The following is a 19,585-nucleotide window of genomic DNA, read 5'->3' on the forward strand; positions in this document are numbered from 1 at the left end:
TACAAGTAAAAAAAATAGACATAATGTAGATCAATAATTCTTGAAATATTTTAATAAAAGATCTCAAAAATTTAATTATGAACAGAAAATAAGTTCCATGCAAATATATTTGCTTGCTAGTGTTCTTCAAGTGAGTATTATTTAGATCTGGACTTAGTAAATGTTTATTATAACTATGTAGGAGCAAAACTTATTGTCTCTTTATAGATAAAAAAATTTTCTAAAATAGTTACCTTGAATAATTTATTTTCTTGTTCAAGTTCCTGTAGATGGGTAGTGGATTCCTTTTTCTGTATTTCCAATTGCTTATGTAGTTGCTGAACTTCTTCATTTTTATTTTCAAGCTCATCTCTAAATTGCTCTAGTTGTTCTTCTAAGTTTGTTATCTTTAATATCAAAATTATGAAAAGTAAAGAAAAAAAACTTTATACAGATGTTTGTCAAGATAGAATTAAGAATGTTGGGGCTGGGGCTGTAGCTCAGTGGTAAAGCACCTGTCGTGCACATGGGAGGCACTGGGTTTGATCCTCAGTACCACATAAAAATAAACAAAGATATTGTGTCCAACTACAACTAAAAAAAATTAAAAAAAAAAAGAATGTTGTATTTGCTTTACAAAGTACATATGCTTAATTCATAAGAATAAAGGAAAGTGGTTTTCTAAGCCAGCCATAGCTGTATGGTTCCTAGACATGCTCACACTGCACATTCTTTTTTGTTGTTGTTGTTTTTTGGTTTGTTTATTTTGTTTTTGTTTTGGCACTGGGGACTGAACCCAAGGAAGCTTTACCATGGAACCACATCCCCAGCCCTTTTTTTCATTTTATAGTTTTTAGATACAGTCATGCTTAGTAAGTTGCTTAGGGTCTTGCTAAGTTGCTGAGGCTGGCCTCAAACTTGCAATCTTCCTGCCTCAGACTTCTGAGTTGTGGGATTATAGGTGTGTGCCACCGTGCCTGTCACCTGCACATTCTTAAACCATCTTTCCCAAGCAGAAGACACCTTAAAGAAGGACACCAGGAAACATTTTCTACCATAAGCAGAAAGAGTCACAGAAAGGAGTAGTCCACATGCTAACTCTTACGTTAAATTCAGTTAGAATTAAGTCAGTTGCTATTGAAAAGCTTAGAAAACTTGTAGAATTAATTCAGTTATTCTAGTATCAAATAAAACTAACTTAATATAGTCTCACAAATATCTAATTATAATCCATTGAATGCCCTGGCTGCTTTGTGGTTTGATTAAGCAGATGGAAGCAGAGATACACAATAAGGTCAAGAGATCCTTAGGCCTGAATTGCAGAGTAAGTTAAACAAAATAATTTTAGTAGAAAATCAGGGAGCTCTTACTAATAGGAAAACAGAAATTTAATTTTTTGAAGATGGATTATTAGTAATAAAAGTAAAATAATATTCTTTGATGTTTATACAAAAAAAATGAACCTGATGTTGAATATTAAGAGCTAATTATTGCTCTATTTAAAAAAGTGGGTTTGATTGAGGACATTAGCAGTCACTTTAGCTCACTGCTTCACAGCTACTTAATATTTAATAAATGAATTTATAAACATATATTTACTTGATGATCAAAAATGTTGCATTAACAGCAACCTAAGATACAGAGGCAGTGTTTAGTAGTAACTGGCTCAGAGCCAACTTTAAATCATTTAGTGCCTTAAAGTTGAAAAGGGGCATATGTTGCTAATATACTGATACATCACATAATTAGAATCATTCTAGCACAGGCAAGGCAAGGTCTTAAAAATCAGCCTAAAAAGAGAAATCAGCAAGGAAAAAAAATCAGCCTAATATTTCTTAAACAGAAATGGTATCAATACTAAATAATGGCTGTTATTTATAGAGAATTACTGCTAGGCATGGGTACAAAGTGCTTTATATGTTGTTATTTTTTAAAAAGCCTGTTACAACCTTAGGAGCTCTATTCTATGATTAACCCCATTTCAGAAGTAAGGAAGGGAGTTACAGCAAGGAGTAACTTGTCCTGAGGTCACATGTCTACTATGTGGTGAAACCACCTTTTGAACCTGGGGAGTTCCAGTCCTAAACTATAATTTATCTTGTTTCTAATAACTAATGTCTAAGTCCTCTATTTAAAATCTTTTGTAACACTGATATTAAATTCTGTAGACACTAAAATACGTTTAGTGGTTGTACATATATAATTTCCAGGTTAGTTTATTGAAAATTGTGATGACTGTATCTTCTTCAAAGTTATCTGTCAGTATTTACACCTATTCTTCTCTTCTATAACAAATTTTAATGACAAGGTATTATAAAATCAACATACACATAGTTATTTAAGTTCAAAATTGCTGCCCCACCTCACATGACCTTTTTTTTCCTTGTGACATTACTTAATAGTCAAAGTCTTAGCTCTATGTCTTAAAAGCCCTGCTACTCAAAGTGTAGTCTCTGGAGCAGCAGAATAGGTATCATGTGAGAGCACGTTTGATGCACAGAATCTTGTACTGCACTCAAGATCTGCATTTTGGGAGCTGAGGTTGTGGCTCAGTGGTAGAGGGCTTGCCTAGCATGCATGAGCACAGGGTTTGATCTTCAGCACCACATTAGAAAAAAAAGAAGGTATTTAGTTTCTCTACAACTAAAAATTTTAAAAAAAGATAAAAAAAACCCTGCACTTTAACAAGATCCCCAGCTGATTCATATGCAGAGAAGAACTGGATTAAAGTACTAACATTTTTATTTTAAGGAGCTGAACTTGAGACATCACATCAGACCTTAATTTCTCCAAATGACACTATGGAACATTCTTGTTATTCAAGCAGACTCTAGTTTCAGGCTGTCTTATAACAACACCCAAACCAGAAGAACATTAGAAAGGTTTAAACTTGTTTTACTTATCTACCAATTGACATCTAGACTATTTGGATGACACTAATTTGTACCTAATTGAGTTTTATTTTATTTTATTTTTAAGTGTTTTTTTTCTCTGAGAAAAAAGTATAGGGGCTGGGGTTGTGGCTCAGTGGTAGAGCAAACGTTTGCCTGGCATGTGTGAGCCACTGCATTCGATTCTCAGTACCACATAAAATCAAAAAATAAAATAAAGGTCCATCAACAATTTTTAAAAAAAAGTGAAAAAACTTATATGTTCCACTAATTCGATAGCATATTCCTTGAAGTCTGGTGTTGATTTCACAACTGAACAAAAGTGCTCTACATGCAGAAACAGTTTAATAATAAATGTTGAATGACAGTCTTTAACATTTTTCACTAACAAGCAAAATACATTCAGTGTTCTGGCAGTATAGCATCATAGGGTTCCAGAATCAGTTCTTTCTGTCTGTACTAAGTACTAACCTCTCTCAAGGATCAGGTCACACATTGGCAAATTAGGAGATTTTAGAAGAGAACCTATTCCCAGGGAGACTGTTAAGGGTTAATGGGACAAGGCATTTAATATACTTTCTAGCACTCAGCCCTCAGCAAATTTAACTATTATTTACTATTGCTATCTGTAAACTAGAGCTCATTAATTCTACAGGGAGCTAAAACTTATTGAAGGAATCCTTTTCTCAAAATAACTATTGTCTCCACAATATTTCCTTCTCCTATAAGAAGCTGTTTTCTTCTTTTTATTCATCCCACATTTCTACATAGTCTAATGAACTTTCAAAAAAATGTTTCATACAAATCTAGGTTTTGGGAGAATTTGAACATCTCAACTATAATGATACATAAGGATATCTTTATGTTTATACTCAATAAGACATCTGAAAACATTTGCCTAGTTTTCAGGATAGAATGCTTAAGTTATTTTCATTAAAAGACATATGTTTTAATTCTACATTCATTATTCAGTTATAGGCAAGGGAGTGAGTTCTGATAGAATACTCATTATAGTTATTTAAAGCAAGTAAATGAAGGTCAGCTGCTATTTTAATCTGTATATATTCACTCAACATCTTTGGCTCTGGGTCTCTATCTGTAAAAACTGAAAGTCAGTTAACAGATGCTCTCTATGGTTATTCATTGTTCTGAACTACTAGTACTATAATCCTGAGTAAAAGGTAGATGTGTATTAGAAACTTAATTCAGAAAATTAAGGTGTTAGTAGATATATATTATGTTCAAAAGATAATAAAAATAATAGGGCATGGTGGCACATAAATGTAGTCCCAGCTACTCAGGAAGCTGATGTGAGAGGATTGCTTGAACCCTGTAATTTGGAGTTTATAGCCAGCCTGGCACTATACTTAATGGCTTCCATCTCAAAATACAAAAACAAAAAAACAAAAAAACCTGTGTGTGTGTGTATGTGTGTGTGTGTGTGTGTGTGTGTGTGTGTGTGTATAGAATTAGGGCTAAGGAAATAACTCAGTGATGGAATGCTTGTGTGATGCCCTTTGAGCCCCAGAACACACACACAAATGAAGAGAAACAACTAGTAAGCTAAACCAAGATTACTTAATCAACTACCACTACTTTTAGATTCAGTTGTGAAGGTTAATTTTTTGGGGGAAGGAGATTATTCAGTATTTAAGATAAATCATTAAGTATTAATTCCTTTCAAATATACGGAAATAGTTACACAAAAATAAATGTGCTCACTGCCTTCAATGAAAACTCCAAACCTAATAAACAAGAACTTCTCAGATGTTACATTAAAATGGAAAAACGATCCTTCTCATGGATCATTTCAACTATAGTAATTTCTATGGATTCCTTTTTTCTTCTTTGAACTACGCATTCGCTGAACCATCATTTTAGCTGATGTCTAAATTAGTTTTGTAAACAGATTTCCAAGTACCTAACAAATACTCCTACGATATTTAAGCAAAATAAGTATTTGTTAAAATAAATTTAAATGTTCTGAGAAAAATTCTATGGAAAGAGACAAAAGCATAATTAAAAACATTTTAAACATTTAAAATTATTTACTACTATACAATGTTGAGTATTATATGTTTTAGGAAAACTATTAGTAGACAATAAAAGTTATAATTACTATAGCTCTAAAGGTAAATTTTCGTTTCTTGTTCTCACAGGGGTATTATCATGTTGCCTAGGTTGACCTTAACCTCCTTGGCTCAAGTGATTCATTCTCCTGCCTCGGTGTCCTGAGAAGCAAGGACTACAGGCATGCACCATGCCTAATTGGATGCTTCTCGTTAAGAAGGAGGGAGAAGGGCAACACAGGATAACTTTATAGTTACTTTCTTGTTATTATTATTTTGTGGTGCTGCAGATTCAAACCCACATTGAGCTAAATTCCCATTCCTAGTTCATTATTAATCTTTTAAGCACAAGGTTCATATGTTGTAAAACAACACTATCAATTCTCAGGGAAAAGTTTAAAAAGAAAAAGGAAAGCAAGCAAACCCAAATTCACAGTAGAGAGGAGCAAAAACTCAATGACCATAGCACGAACAGGAGAAAAGAGATGCTGCCTTTTGTCCTAACTACTGCATTTCTCCACTGTCCTCTTCATTCAGCCCATACCTGCTAAATTGTCCTTTCTCCCTCTCTAAATTTCTTCTTGCTTCAAAGTGCTCACACTAGTTATCTTCTCAACCTCGAATAAACTTCCTTCATAAGCTTATCAGTTCACGTTTATTGTCTTGAAGATCAATCTAGGCACTGAATTGAGAAAGTCTATACTTTGGTTTTAGACCACAAACTTTATTTTGTTCAAATGATATTTTCAAGGTAACTGATTTTAAAATAACTCAAAACATATTTTGCCATTTAAAAATAAAGTAGTAGAGTGCTTGCCTAGTATGTGTGAGGCACTGGGTTCAATCCTCAGAACCATGTAAGTAAATAAAACAAAGATATTTGCCCATCTACATCTAATACACACACACACACACACACACACACACACACAAGAAAAAAAAGTCCTTACCTCTTTCTCTTTTCTGTCAAAAGCATCTCGCTCAGCTTGCAGTTGCACTTCTAGAGACAATTCTGCTTTAGCTTCTAAGGCTCCAAATTGTTTCTGGTCCTCTACCTTTAAATATATAAGAATGTTCTCAAATTTTCAGACATTAAATATTGATTATTCAGTGTGTGTGTGTGTATGTGTGTATGTGTGTGTGTGTGTGTGTGTGTGTGTACATGTTTCCTTTTGGATAAGTAGCAATTCTCTCTGACCAGTTAGGAGGACAAACTCTACATTAGTGAATATCAAAAAGTTACAGATATTCAGTCTTGAATATATTCATAGAGTCAAACAGGAACTTTTGACACTTAAAATGCATTTCTCAGATAAAAATGAAGGCCCTTTCCCATCTGCCCCCACCCTCAAGCTTTCTTATTCAAGCTCTGATGTTTGTGTATCAAACTTTTCTTCATTAAAACACTTAATAAAGTTAACTCAAAATGTCACACCTTTTGAAAATTGTCTGTGCTAATAAGTAAGGCTTGTTCCAGTTCTCTCACTCTGAACTCTAGCTTTTCAATTTCTTCATTCCTCTCTTGTACATCTCTCTGAAGCTGTTCTTTTGATAGAAGCAGCTCACTGCACTTGTCTGTTTTTTCTTTTAGATCATTTGTTAACTGTTCAACCTGAAAATATAATAAACAAAAAAAATCTAAAAATTTGAAAAGTTCATAACTTTTAATTCATCTCAAAAATCATTTTTTCAAAAAACATTTTGAAATGCTATATTAATTTCATTTTTTATAAGAATAGCAACTATTATCTCAAACAAAGGTTGATATTTCCCAAGTTGATAAGAACTAGGCAGCATTAGTAAACAACAAATATTGCTTTTGCTCAACCCTTTTTAGAAAAATTTCATTCTCTTAAGACTAAGACTTTAGCTAGGGAGAGGGGAAAACCACATTTTGAATAATGTTGAATTATCTAGTAATGGTATAATTGTACTAAGACCTATGACCTTAAAGATGGCAAATTTTGTAGAGAACTTACTGACTTGGTCTCAGAATGTGAAGTAAGATACCCTGAAAAAAATCTTTCATGAATCACCTTTTGATAATAGTTATTTACAAAGCACTTTCAACCTATACATTGCACCATCCCAGAACAGAGATGAGGATGGGTGGAAAGAGACAGCTGTACATTTAGTGTCTTAATAGTTCTCCTGCATCCAAAATAAATGATGACACATCCCAGAACTTATCCCTGAAGACTGATATGCAAGTGCCTTCAATTCAATGGCTCTGTGATAGAAGAATACAGGAAGGATTAATAAGATAATTTATGAAATTAGTTCTGATCAAGAGGGAGAGAAGGTTCCTAAAAAGATAAGTGATGGTAAGAAATAAAAGAATACTACCTTTATTCAGTGAAACACTTGGAGGCAATTATACAAAATGACAATCATTATTCAGAACATTAAAAAAATGCAAGCTTAATTATAATTATAGGATTAAATTTTAGCAGTAATAAGGCTACTGAGAATAATAGGTTGACTAAGTTTTGGATTAAGTTTATGAGAAAAGGCTATAAAACAGGTACAAAGAAATGGCATATTATAATATGTATTCACAGTTGGAATTTTTGGGTCTTCAGAAAATCAGAAGCTGGGATTAGTTCTGGCAGGGTAAGCAGAGAACAAATGGGTCACAATGTTCCTGAGGAAATTCAAACATACCTTAAAGTTTCATGAACGAGATAGGTCAACTTTCAAATATTTTTTTTAAAAAAATTATATAGTAGAAAATGGCAGTCAAAGTTCTAGATCTTGAATTATCTTTTGAGTTTCAATGAATAAGTCACTGTTTTTCAAAATCTAAAAATACATTTGTTAGAAATAAGGGCAATGACTACAAACAATGGGAATGATGACTTCTCTGCTACTCTAGCAGATTTAACATTTCATTACAATGAAGTTTTAGGCATTTTATACTTCATTGAGGTACTTTTAAGAGAAATGAATCAAGTAAACTTCTTAGAAATTGTAGATAATTTTCAGCAATAAAATTGTTTTCAGAAATAATAGTAGATGAATTTAAGTGTTAACTAAGGGCCACCCTAATACTGCTATACAGTGGGAGCTATTACTGTCTTTATTTTAGAAATGAATAAATAGATTTGAAAGGTTAAGTAGCGTAGTTACTGTCACACATCTACTACATAGCATAGCAATGATCCACACTGGAATTGCCTTATCTCAAGCACAATCTCTTTATAACCAGGACAAGCCATCTTTAGAAATATATATAAGTGATATACATATAAATATGTATAATATTTCCCATGTAGCATTTGTTTAATAAATGTAGAGTTTTCTGTATGAGGAAAATGGACAGTGGGAGTGGCAGAGTAGAAGCAGGGAGACTGGTCAGGAGACTACCTCACACATATAGGCAAATAATAATGACAACTAAGACACAGGGAAATGAATAAAGGTGAAAAGAATAAAAAGATGTAGTATAAATCTGATCCATTAGTGGTTTGGGGTCAGGGCTGAGAAGGAGTGGGTCTGAGGACGAATTCTAGAATTTAGCAAAGAAGATGATTTTAGAAGACAACATTTATTGAGATGAAGAAGGAATAATTTTATTTTTGTCTTTTTGATAAAGGCTAATCAGGAACCAAGAATATGATTCCTGGATATGTTAAAAATGAGACATCTACATGGAGACAGTGTAGGCAGTTGGAAATTCAAGTACAGAGTTCAACAGAGATGTTAGGAATAAAGGAACAACTCTGGGGCAATTTACAGATGACTGGGAAGAAAATGTAAAAACGGAAGAACGAGGACTCTAAGACTGACTAAGTCATGAGGCACCCCTCATTTATTTTGGGTAGGCAGAAGACAAATAAATACTAGAGGAGAGAGACCATACTCTACAGTAGGTGTGTCACAGCAGTCAAGAGAAGGAGATACTTATAGAAGACTGTAATGAGTGTCTCCAAATGGTTGAGTAGTATTGAAGACAGACAGGTGATTACTAGATACAGCCAAGAGGCTTTGGGTAACCTTCATAGGAACAGTTTAAATATACTAAGGGGTATAAAATTCCAAGAAAAAGATGTTGGAAACTTCATTGTAGTGGACTGTAAAAGAGAAGAGAAAGGGAAATAATTAGTAAAGAGTGACTACAGAGAATTATCAGTTTTTTGGGGATGGGAGTACAGAATTAGGCAGAGAAGTTTATTTAATACTAGAAAATATATAAAGATGGAAATAATTCCAAATTTCAGTACAACATTTTTATGTTTTGTTTTTTATGGTGCTGGCATCAAATCCAAATCCAGGGCTTCAGGTACACTAGGCAAGTGTTCTACCATGAACTATAACTCCTAGTCCAATACAAACATTTTTTAGGGTTTATGACCTCCTCACATTTAAGTAACATTCAATGTCCTGATTTTTAAGATTTATACCTTATTCACTTTTAAGTTTTTTATAATGTGACTCTTACTTCACACTCAAGATACAAATAGGCAATACCAATAAAGTTCTTACCTCTCTAGTTTGATGTTCACCAACAGGCTGGATTCAAGGCACAACCTTAAGTTGTTGTTCTAACTTCTGTATTTCTTGCTGGAACACATCTCTCTCATGTTCTCTGTCAATGGCTTGCTCCTGAAATTGAACAATAATAAAAACAATAGTAATTGAAGAAACAATATTTATTAAACCTATTATGTCTCTTTAGTTATAGATTAAGTTTGTTTGAAAAGAAAGGACTGATGACCATGAAATCACAAAGATTCAAAAATATTTTTGGTATGACACATTACTTATTTGGGTTCTTCCACAAAATTTAAATACTTAAAATTTTTTTGGAAGTACACTTGTTTTCATTTAGGTAATGTTAAACTCAGAATGAAATAATTCTCCTCCATCAGTGAATGTACTTGTACAATGGAGAAATTACACTGCTAACTCAGTCATTAAGCAAATAAACAAACTGTCTGGTAAATCAATTTCTTTAATCTTAAGTTTTATACCTAAAATTATAAATAGTATAAGACTCTAATTCTCTGATATGTGAAGAGAAAATCTGGCTTATAAGAAATCTTAAAGAAGAATATCCATATGAAATTAAAGATTTAACATCTATTTGGAAAAGAGCAATGGAAGCTTGGCAACTATTCCAGTCCAAGTGCCACAATGTTGTTACCTGTGTACACACCTTTTGAGGTGGACACAATGGTAGACAATTAGCTCTTGGAATTCTTACCTGCTTTGGCTACTGGTTAAAAGAAAGACTAGTAGAAGATTAACTATGAATTTTGGAACGTTAACTAGTAGGGCTTATTCACAAGCTAGTGGCACAAGTTTTGTTGTTGTTTAGGTTTTTTTTTTTTTTTTTTTGGTGCTGGTGATTCAACCTAGGGCCGGCCTCATTTCATTCATGCTAAGCAGTGCTCTAACACTGAGCTACATTCCCTGCCCTAGTTTTACTATATTCATTTTGATTGTTACATAATAAATTATTGGAATACTCTCTCCATTGGTGGAATACACACATAAGCAAAAATATTAAGAGTCCCTATAATATAAAATTAAAATAATATAGAACAGTATCACATAGTATTCTACTGAGAAAAATCAATATCAAATTGCAAATACTTACATCTAAAAATTTTCTCATTTTTTCTAATTGCTTTTCCAGTGCTTGGTTTTGCTGTCTTAAATCCATGACTTCAGCATTTTTTTCTTGTTCCATCTCTATAAACCAACTGTCTTGTTCTTCAACATCTATTTCAAAAGCTTTCATTTGTTTTTGAAGTTCATCATGTACTTTCTCAGCTTGACATTGCAATTCTAGCTTTTCCTTCATTAATTTTTCTGTCTCATGTAGTAATTATCTTTATAAATGCAAAAGCATTCAGAGTTAATTATAATTAATGGTGCTTCCAGTAAATTTTACCTTCATGAAATAAAGGCTGAGAAATATTTTAAATTCATATTAAAAAGTAAATATTCTCTTATGGAAATAACAAAATATCTTACTGCTACACATACATAAACTAGTATTACTAAAATTATGCAGAATAAACAAAAAGAAAGTCCCGTCACAAAAACACCATTTTTGTAAAAACATAGCAAATGACAAAAAAAGCCACTTTTCACTATTAAGAATAGAACAAAATTGAATGAAATTTAAGCACAGAAAAAGAACATTTTATTTACCTCACACAAAAATTAATTCATTCCAAACCCATAAATCACTTTCATATGCATAAATAATATACACAAAGAATCACTGTAAATCTTTAAACAAGCAAGGAAGAATTGTAGAAGAAAAAAATATGAATTTCCTGTTATTCTTACTCCTTATTAGATCCATATTACTGAGTTGTTTTTGCATGCTCACGTGTATATGCATCAAGGGAAAACTGACACGTGAGAGGCAGTGTGGTTAGCACTAAAAACAGACTATGTCTTCAAAACCTAGCTTGCCTCTTTGTTTTACATAATATTCAATATGATGATCCTTGGTTTACTTATATGTAAAATGGGAACTATATCATTGCCAATCTCTTACAGCAAATTTGGAATCAAATAAGTTAAAATATGTTATACAGTAACTGTAGTATAGTAAGCATTATTGTGTTAGTTAATATCATTATTAATATGATAATAAAGTATAAAAGAAAAAGTAAACCAATCCTCTAATAAAGAAAATGGGAAGAACTTATCTCTAGAATCTTTATACTAACTGATATGCCAAAACTATACTCAGGACAAGGAATCAACAGAAAAAATTTTTCCTTTGAAAACAACACTGATACTAGATGTTAACATAAAGTAAATCAATCAGAAAGCCTCTTACTATATTCCATTGATCTTTTTACTACCATCATCTTATAAACTTCCTGACTTAGAAGAGGATTCTGGAAAGTCATAGACTACAAGATTCAATATATTTGTTTAAAAAAAACATTTTCTTTGAAAAATTGAAATTGTTTTAAGTTTCATGCAAAACAGATAATAAGATGATGGTCATTATCAATCTCAGTTGTTAATTTCAAGTGAAAATGTGAACTTTTATAGTAAGACAAGTTGTTTTGTTGTTAAATAGAACAACTTTAAGAGTGAATCACAGCAGCAAAACTGCAAAATTAGAGACATGTTAGTTGGTTGAAAATCCAAGGGTTACTCAAAATTTGCATCTAAATCTACCACTCAAAAATAGTCCATGCAATTGTACGCACACACCTGCTTCAGGTGCTGCATCGACTGCAGCATCTACTAGTCCTATGAAAATAGAAAACAAGACAAGACACAACAAAAATATTATACATATTCTATTGGCTAAAATAAGATAATGCATGTGCCCACATATATATTAGAAGCAGACGCTGAAGCCACTGATTATCATCACTGGAGATTTTGAGAAGTTCCAATATTTCTTGAATATTTTACATGTATGACACAACGTTTTTCCACATTAAAAATTACAACCCTAAACCCATGTTAGACTAATTTCATCATTTTACAAAAAAAATGTATGTTGTATTTCTTAATTGATCAAATGAAATTAGAGGAAGAGTTTATAATTCCAACTTATGTTTACTATAAAAGTGAGGACACAATAAACTGAATTTAAATTTTTACTATTACAAAGATTGACACTTACTGCTAAACAAACTTTAACGTCAAGATATTATTTAATTTCTTATTTATGGAAAAATTAAGTTTATTTGTAAATTTAAATTCTCTTTGAACTCCTACTAAACTAGATGTCAGCCTGCTTCTAGCACCATTGACCTTTTCCATCTATTTGGCTTGCAAGCCCCAGACCTGCTTATTACTAAAACAAGTTCTTAGTTATTTATCCGACAATACATTTTTGTTGTCTCTTTTCTATTAAAAAGCCTAAAGCTTACACAATTTATAAAATATTCTGCCCCATTATTTGTAACCATCTCTTGAGGCAGATTTTTGAGGATAAGTAAAGTATTGTCTTTTCCTGCTACCAGTCAACATCTGTCAGAGATTAAAAAAGAAAGAAAAGAAAACCCTGGTTCTGCTTGGTTGACTAATAAGACAATTACCTATAAGGTATGTTTGGTTATAATTTTTTTGAATACACTTTTTTAGTTGTCAGTGGATCTTTATTTTACTTATATACAGTGTTGAGGATGGATCCCAGTGCCTCCCACATGCTAGGCAAGCTCTCTATCACTGAGTCACAACCTCAGCCCATTCTGCTATTATTTTTCAAGTTCTTATGTGGTATATGAAAAATGGCATTGAAAAAAAAGGGGGGAAATCACTCTTAATGTTTAAAGAATATAAATGAAAAGAAAAGTGTTCCAAAATCTGAAAATACGTACGTTGTACAACTGGACTTGCTTCTGCTTTCATTGCCTCCTTCTGTCTTGACAATAATTCTTTTTCTGCTTGGATTTCTTGTTGTTCTGCTTCCAATTCTTGCAACCTATTACCTGCACGTAACAACTCCTGCTCAAGGCAATCTATTATATCAGTTTTTTTCCTGAATTTGCCTTTCAAAAACAGTTTTTTCATCTACATAGCCATCAATGATACCTGTAAGATAAAATGAATGGGAAATGGAATTACAACTCATTTAAATTTGAACATTAATATGTTTTAATATGAACAACAAAAGAGCTGTTAGCAAAACTTTAAATCATTCCAACCTATTAAGAGTCTTGAAAGAATTTGCTATTAATAGCAGCAACTAATTGACTTTTTTTTTTTAGTTGAAGATGGACACAATACCTTTATTTAGTATATTTTATGTGGTGCTGAGGACTGAAGACAGTGCTTCACGTGTGCTATCAAATGGTCTACCACTGAACCACAACCCCAGCCATTAATTTTTAATATGTACATTTGATTTAGCAGTCTTCCTTTTTGAGTACCAGGAATTTGAACCCAGGGGTGCTTTACCACTGAGTTACATCCCCAGTTCTATTTTATTTAGAAACAAGGTCTCACTAAGATGCTTAGGGCATTGCTAAATTGCTGAGGCTGGCATTGAATTAATAATCTTCCTGCCTCAGTGTCCCTGGGCATGTCACTGGGATTACAGGCATGTGCAACTGTGCCTGGCCTAATGCAATCTTCTTGTTTACCAACCTGACATTAATGTGAAATTTCTCGAAACTTTCAAATACTTTGCTATACTGAAGTATCATCACTTTGTATATGTATAATTCACTTTATTAAAAAGATAAAAATAGACAAGTTCCTAGACAGCTTAATGTAAATCAGATATTATAAATTGAATCACAATTCTAATAGAGTAGAGGAAAGAGAATGGGAGAGGGGAAAGAAGGGAATCATGAACTGAAATTGATTTCCATGCATGTATGAGTTTGTTGAGATGAACTTAGCTACTATGTATGACTATGAAGCTCTAACAAAACATTTTCTCTCAAGTTGGTATTTTAATTCTAGAAGGGCAAAGTCAATACCACAGCATGGGAGAAGAGGCAAAGCCCAAGGCTTTAGAGGCTTAAAGCCTATGGTCACCATTTAATAGTTAACATCTTTACCTTCGGTTTTCTCATTTTTAAATTACAGGCATATCTTAGGATGGTGGGATCATGGTAACAACTCTCCACCATCCATTTCTTTATTTTCTACAATTCCTTTATATTTTCAGTAATTCTGTAAGTTCCTTTTATATTTAAATGTGTATATGCAGTTTTAAAAACTGCTTGGAAAAACTCTGAAGACAAACTACAACTACTTTCCAATGGCTGCTCTAAATTAGAGTAGATTTGTTTCTGAATTTGACTATACATCAAAATTTCTATTTTAAGATTGAAATTCTGCTACTCTGACTTGCCAAAGGCAAGGTACTTACCCTCAGCCTTACTGAGCTCCACTGCCAGCTGTTCTCTGGCCCTAGACTCTTCATGAAGGCGCTCTCGCAGTTCTTCTTGGCATTTAAGGGACTCTGTTGCCTGTTGTTTCTGTTTGAATGACTCAAGCATCAATTCTGTTTGTGTAACTTTTGCATGTTCAAGCTAAACAAGAAGGGAAAGAATACATGAAGGAAGATGAAGTGTTAGGAAAACCAGTGTCATTTTCCATTAAAGTAAGGATTTCAAATAAAAGACATATTACTGACTTACAGACACTTAAGACAGTTCTAATGCATGTTAACATTTGTGGGTAGGATAAGTCAATAGTAGACTCCACATTTGTTCTGAACACTTTAGAATTCAGAGGCATTAAAAATACAGCCTTCTTAGAATGCTATCCTTGGCATAAACTGACTCCATTTTTAAAATAGTTTTTAAGATGGTAATACACACTTGAGGCCAAAACTCTCAATGAGGAAGTAGTTGAATCGCCATCACTTAATCATTTGTGTGAAATTACAAAAAAGCACTAACTTTGCTTTAGTTATCTGAGCTTTTATATGTCACCATCTACTTATCTTTTTTACTGAAACAACTACATGCAGAAAAAAACCAAAACTCCACAAAAAACAAAACTGAGCTCAAATGTTTCTAGTACTTAGCCCCAGAATTTTAAGAAATAATTGTATGTATTGACAACAGGCTTACAGCAAGTCTCTTAAATAAATTTTGTAAATTTCCATAAGTTTGTGTATCAGAAAGACATTACTGCCATGTTTTAAGCTTAAAATGATAAAATGTAGTGGTTTCTAAGGTTTCTAATTAGACATTAATAATGTATTATAAAATTAAGATAATATTTAAAATCTTATTCCTAAAGACTTCTGCTCCTCACACCTGAGTGTTATTGCCAAACCAAATCAATTTCCAAAATATTCAGTATGCAATTATTGTTTTTTAATTTAATTTTTTAACTTTTTTTTTAGTTGTAGATGGACACAATACCTTTGTTTTACTTATTTATTTTTATGTGGTGCTGAGGATTGGTGCCTCACACATGTTAGGCAATCACCCTTCCACTGAGCTACAACCCCAACCCCAATAATTGTTGTTTTAAAAGAATGTTTAAATTTTATTTATAACCTATTATTTTAAAAAGACTCATAATGGAAAATTAAACATAAATTTTAATTTGTAAATAATTTCCTAAAATATCTGTGAAAATATACTGTTACTTTAAAAAGGAAAAATTTTATGAACATGTTCATTTTTAACTACCAAGAGTATTTTCCTTTAAATGTGGATAAATACTATATTTTAATTTTTACTATAAAAAAAGACCATGAAGTATAAAAATTGTACACAACTACTCTCCTGAATTTAGTCAATACATTTTTAAAAATACATCAATTGCTTCAATATGTACATAATTTTTATTATATACTAATGACCTAGAAAATACTTGAAATATAGAGTTCAAAGTTATAACTAAAAAAAGATGAACTATTTTCCAAATTTACTACACAAATTCAATAGAGTATTTACAATAAAATAAATATTTGCTTTAGATAAATTTAATAAGTCTTTGCCTCTATGCTCCATTTCATGACAAGATCTAAACCACCTTCACATACATTTATATATTTACCATGAAATCATGAAAAAAAACCTTCAGTTTTAGAAACAAAGCAAAAATCTCAAGCAATCAAATAAGTAAGCCTAATATATTTATTTACAATAGCAGTTGGGATTCACTTCATTTGGGATAAGAGTCCCCCTTAAAATTCTCATTTACATACTTTACACAATTACCTTCTATCCAGTTAAGGTATGATTTATTCCTAATATCTATAATAGTATGAATTATATAAAAATTTTAAACTCAATATTTTCAAAGTATTTAGTAAACTCACCATTATACTTATAGTATGGATAAGCTTTAGTAAAGATTATGACACTTAAAACAAAAGTTGTAAAGGGTAACAACACTATTCTAAAAACCATCTGGTTTGTTAAATATTAGCTAGCATGTACAGTTAAAGTCACCAAAGTCATAAAAAGTGCTGAATAACTTGTAGTCAAACATTCACAACATATTTGAGAATCAAATAAACCTGGAATACTGAATATGCAGGTATATTTATGCTAAAAACCTTTAGCAATGTTTATAAGTTTTACATTAAAAACAGAAAAAAGATATTTCTCTACAGAATTAGTTGACATATAGAAAACTGAAAATAAGTTCCTTATGGTGTAAGAAAATCTAGAATCCAAGTTTGCTTTTACCTTGCCTGGAACTACTGTCAGTATGTCATGGATGTAAACAATTCATTTAGCTGGTCTAGGTATCAATACCTATTCTCTCAAATATAATCATTCCATTTTTATTCAGGATTGGATTCATAAACACACAAAAACAAAAATCTTAAAGACAAGCAGAATATTTTTTCAACAATTCACCTGGCACTGGAGAAGTGTAATATTATCTCATTCTGTTTTCTGGAATTAAGAACACAGCCAAGTTGGGACTTTTAGATTACATTGAGCCCTTTGATATATTTAGGATGAATGGGCAGCAGTATATACCAAACAATAGCAAAATAAGGTTCTATTCTGTTAACCTTATTAACAGTACTTAAAATTTCATTTCTCATTATACTTATTTGTAAAAATAAATTAATATTTTATACTTACTGAATAAGGATGGGTAGGCAGTTAAATTTTAGAAATTAGCTTTAATATGTGCCCATTTCTTTTATGAATCAAGTGGAAAATAGAAGTATTAATAATAACTGAGTTATTTTCATCCAAATGTTCACACAAAGGAAAAGGATACGGTAAAGGCACTCGAGATTCAACCTCATAAATATCTTCATCTTGTTCTTCCAACCAAGAGCCATCAAGTTTGACATCAAGTTGCCAAATAGGTCCTGTAAAAATCCATTCAAGAAGATGAAGGAGCCAAGCTTCTTCAATTATCAGTTTTCTACTACATTAAAAAGTTCCTTTTAGTTTATCAAGATATTCCATTCTGTTTAGTGCTATCAAATACATAAAAAAATTAATTCATACTACTGAACAATAAAAAGGGTGAAAATGTCTGGGGGGGGAACCCTACAATTCTAAAAAACAAAAACAAAACAGAAAGACTCCTAAATGTCTACCAGTCTTTATCCGAAGAATCCAAAATAACACAACAAAAAACTGCACAAAAAACCAAAAGCACGCAAACAAAACACCACTGTTTTACCTAGAATAGGTAAATCCTTGAAGAATAAAAGGGTGAAAACATAAATGTGTAATATGCTGAGCAATAAAACTGCTTTCGGTATCAAATTTGTCTGTGGTAATAAGTAAGCCTTCCAAGCAGAACCTGGCAGGGAAGGTCAGGTTTTAAATCTCCATAGTAGCAGTCTTGAGAAACGGAGTTGCAACATTATTTCCCTTGGTCTTCCAGCTTCGCCCTATTCAAAAGGAAAAGCTCTTCCAAAGGGAGCTGCTCAAATAGCCTAGTAGGCTGAGCCAGAGGATTCTAGTTACTGTCCCCTGAGGAAAAGGTCAGAACAGAGAGTGTGGTTTAATGTCTTTACCTATATATGCACTGACAGGTGGAATGTGAATTAATATGCCCACAAAAAAGCCTGCTTAACAGGATCCAAGTTCCACGTCAGATCTTTGAAAGAGTTATTTAGAGAAGTTTATAATGTTTCTAAGATAAGCTGGTATTTTTCCACCCTACTAAACATTGTTTTAATTAAAAAATGTAAATAAAATATGTTTGAGTTTACATTACTAATCAGCTATTCAAGCATATCAAATAATCATAATTATTTCTGGAAATTAAATTAGAATTTCTTTTTGATAATTCCTTAGATGTAATAATTTTGAGCAGCCACTGAGGCTAAATATAGATTATTCAGTTATAACTTATTTTCACATTGACTTACTTTTTAAAATATTTATTTATTTATTTAGTTTTCAGCGGACACAACATCTTTGTTTGTAGGTGGTGCTGAGGATCGAACCCAGGCTGCACACATGCCAGGCGAGCACGCTACTGCTTGAGCCACATCCCCAGCCCTCACATTGACTTTTTCATAGAGTGCATATTAAGGAAAAAAATCTTTTTAGAGCCACTTTGTATATTAGTTGATAATTACACCACTTAAGGTAGCCTATGAACCCTGACTGAAATGTAAAAGCAACAAATTGTCCATAATAGTTAGCTTCAGGTTTTTCCAGAAGCTTGAGCAATGCTGAATGAACCAGCCATTCATAATTTTAAAAGATAAATAACTAACTTATTACTAATAAAAGACTCTCAATAATGAAATTGTTTTAAATAAAGGAAAAGACTTTCATTTTGGTGCCTTTTTTCCCCATCTGGTAACTGAATATCCTAAACCCACAAAGCCTTTTTAATGGAAAAAAAAACACACTAAAGCAAGTGACAGGCTTAAAAAGGCCTTTTATAGCTACTCTGACTAGTTAAAGTAGTTTCGAAGAGCTAGTACTAAACCCTTCTCAGCAGACTAGTAACTGAGGCAGAGAAAATGAAATTTTTTGATACACAAGTCCCAAAGTTGCAAGGAGATGTAGTTGGGGAGGGGCAGTTGCTTCTTAAAGTTCTAAAAATTTTTGTTTATTACAGTTTCTTATATCCTGCAGTTAGTCTGTCAAGATGTCTTAACACCTATATGAGATGGAGGCCTGACCTTATGACTGTTGCAGCTAAATGTAATTTTTTTAAAAGAGAGAGTGAGAGAGGGAGAGAGAGAGAGAGAGAGAGAATTTTAATATTTATTTTTTAGTTATCGGCAGACACAACATC

At 32.3% G+C, this 19,585-nt stretch overlaps 1 pseudogene; it reads right to left on the reverse strand.

The window, feature by feature from the left end:
* Positions 1-17,698, reverse strand: part of LOC143389914 (A-kinase anchor protein 9-like) — a 32,418-nt pseudogene extending 14,720 nt beyond the window's left edge.
* Between the last annotated feature and the right edge of the window lie 1,887 nt (positions 17,699-19,585).

This window comes from Callospermophilus lateralis, unplaced genomic scaffold, assembly GCF_048772815.1.
Source record: "Callospermophilus lateralis isolate mCalLat2 unplaced genomic scaffold, mCalLat2.hap1 Scaffold_74, whole genome shotgun sequence".
Taxonomy (NCBI): Eukaryota; Metazoa; Chordata; class Mammalia; order Rodentia; family Sciuridae; genus Callospermophilus; species Callospermophilus lateralis.